The sequence below is a fragment of the Cryptomeria japonica genome, chromosome 4 (assembly GCF_030272615.1).
Source record: "Cryptomeria japonica chromosome 4, Sugi_1.0, whole genome shotgun sequence".
In the NCBI taxonomy this organism is placed as follows: Eukaryota; Viridiplantae; Streptophyta; class Pinopsida; order Cupressales; family Cupressaceae; genus Cryptomeria; species Cryptomeria japonica.
This window is the reverse complement of record NC_081408.1, coordinates 481190805-481193639: the sequence shown is the minus strand read 5'-3', so window position 1 is coordinate 481193639 and position 2835 is coordinate 481190805.

Sequence of the window (2835 nt, the reverse complement as noted above, 5' to 3'; positions counted from 1 at the left end):
GGTGAATCAGTACAGTCACAAATTATTTTCACAAACCGGTTTGATTACAAACACTGCAAATGTCTGACAGACAGTAACACTGGTCTGAAATAGAGTGCAACTAGTAAAGCTAAGAATGAATGTGACAAGCATTAACCGGTTAGTCACTTAACTTTCCACTCAACTTAATACTACACTTCCATTTCACCCTTATGCATGAATAGGTAATCTATCATCGAAAATATAATAACAGCTAGCTCATCATGATTTACCTTCAGACACAAATCACTTAAAATCATCACATGAAAAATACTACACAGGACACACAGATTTTTCATGTGGAAACCCAACTAGGAAAAACCACGGTGGGGATGAATACCCACAAGATGCTTTTGAACTCTTTAGAAGCCGACTCTATTAGGAGCCTAGTCCGGTTAAAGACTATTACAACAATTTTCTGCTAGGAACCGGTCCTGTTAGAGATCACCTAGTTAAGGGATGGATAAATACCAGGTTAAGGGTTAAACCCTGTTAGAGGTTACCTTGTTAGAGGATTTCAAGAACTCAATTAGTTTGAGTCACCCTATTAAAGGATTTATAGCAAGCTGATTAGAGCTACCCAGTTAAGGGATTTTCCAACTGTTGAAGTGGCTAAAGATCAACAGGTATTACAATGATCTGATAGTAGCACTCAATGCCTAATGCAGATCTGCTTAAGTTCCTTCCTTCTGCACACACACAATGCAGGAATCAATCCTCTTATCTCATCTGGTCTGGCAAGAATCACGTATCTCTTCACTTAGATACACACACACCATTTGCCAACAACCTCAGCATAAAACACAACATCGACCTTATAGGAAACAGATAGGTTGGTAGCATAAACCCTAAACCCTAAAGCATTTAGGTTAAGTAATTCAAACGGTTCAATCCTGACCATTGAACACATAGCATTGAATCTCAAGACATTCTCCATCATTCATTCTTCACCGCTTTCATGGCAGCTTGTAACCCATCACGCGTTCTCCACCATTTACAGAGACTTTGCATATTCCCAAGGTAGATAGGATCAATATCCTTCATGCAAGATCCTTTACGTGCACAAGACTAACATGGCACCATGATCTGATCTTCATTACAATTCTAACTCATCATATGATGTCATCAATTGAATCACACAGGCTTGGAACACTTCAACCAGAAATCCTTAAGCTAAGACTACCAACCTGTTAGTCATATCATGTTAAGTCTTCATAGAGAACATTCCATATGCTGGTTCACATTTCATCATATCGGTTCTCTTGGACAAACATACCACTTCACCTATTGCTCAATATACTAGTTTATACCACTATACCGGTTCACTTTGCCAACTGTTTAGCTTCAATATACATGTTCACCACATTGTATCGGTTCACTTTTCAACATATTGCCAGTTCACTCTCCAACATATTGACATCAATGACATCATAATATCATTATGTCAACATACTCAGCACAAATGCCAACAATCTCCCCCTTTGGCATTGATGGCAATATACAAAGATCTCTCTTTCTGCATCACATCTTCTCCCCATCATCTCCCCCTTTGACAACAATGCCAAAGTGGAGGCACAAGCTTTCCTATTCCACTATGTTGCTCCCCTTGAGGAGTAGCATCTATCAACACATCAATCCGGAAAAACTGTGGACATTGCCATACCTGACTAATGTGGAGCACATATTTTTAGTTCACCTCTTGAAGGGGCAACACCCCTAATTCACCTCTTAAATAGGTAAATATAGCCTTTGGTAGAGGCTTGGTGAATATGTCTGCTAACTGCTCCTTACTGGAAACATGTTCCAACACAACCTCCTTGTTCTGAACCTTCTCCCTCAAGAAATGATACTTGAGCTCAAAGTGCTTGGTTCTAGCATGCAAAACCGGATTCTTGGAAATGTTAATTGCACTTGTATTGTCACAAAATATGCTTACCAGTTTAGATACAGGAACTTTGAAGCCATTCAATACATGCTTCATCCAAATAGTCTAGGTGTAGTTCATAAAAGTTGCAACATACTCTGCTTCTGATGTAGACTGAGAGATACAACTCTACTTTTTACTCATCCATGAGACCAATCTACCACCGAGAAAGAATGCACCACCGGTTGTGCTCTTCCAGTCATCTACATTACCAGCCCAATCAGCATCTGTGAACACTTTCAGGTTGAAATAATTATTGTATGGATACCATAACCCATAGTCAATAGTTCCCTTCAGATATCTAAGAATCTGCTTGACTGCTACCAAGTGGGATTCTCTTGGGCTTTGTTGAAACCGAGTGGTAATACCCACTGCATGTGCAATGTCTAGTCTGCTATACACTACATAATGCAACTTACCAATCATTGATCGGTAATCCTTCTCATTTACCAATGCCAAGTCATCCTCTTTTGATAATTTACAACCGGTCACCATTGGTGTACCAACCAATTTACTGTCTTCCATGCCAAAGGTTTTCAACACCTCTTTGACATACTTGGACTGAGTAATAAAGATTGCTTCTTTCATTTGTTCAATCTGCAATCCAATGAAGAACTTAATCTCCCCTATGAGTGACATTTCAAACTTTGTTTTCATCTCATCAGCAAATTCATGACTCATCTTGTCATCACCTCCAAAGATGATGTCATCAACAAATACTTCACAGATCAGAATCTGGTCTCCTTCTGATTTCAAGTAGATATTGCTATCTTAACTTGTTCTTTCAAATCCAATCTTCACAAGATGGGAGTGCAAGTGTTCATACCATGCTCTAGGTGCCTGCTTCAATCCATACAAGGCTTTATGTAGCCTACACACCATGTCACTGTCTT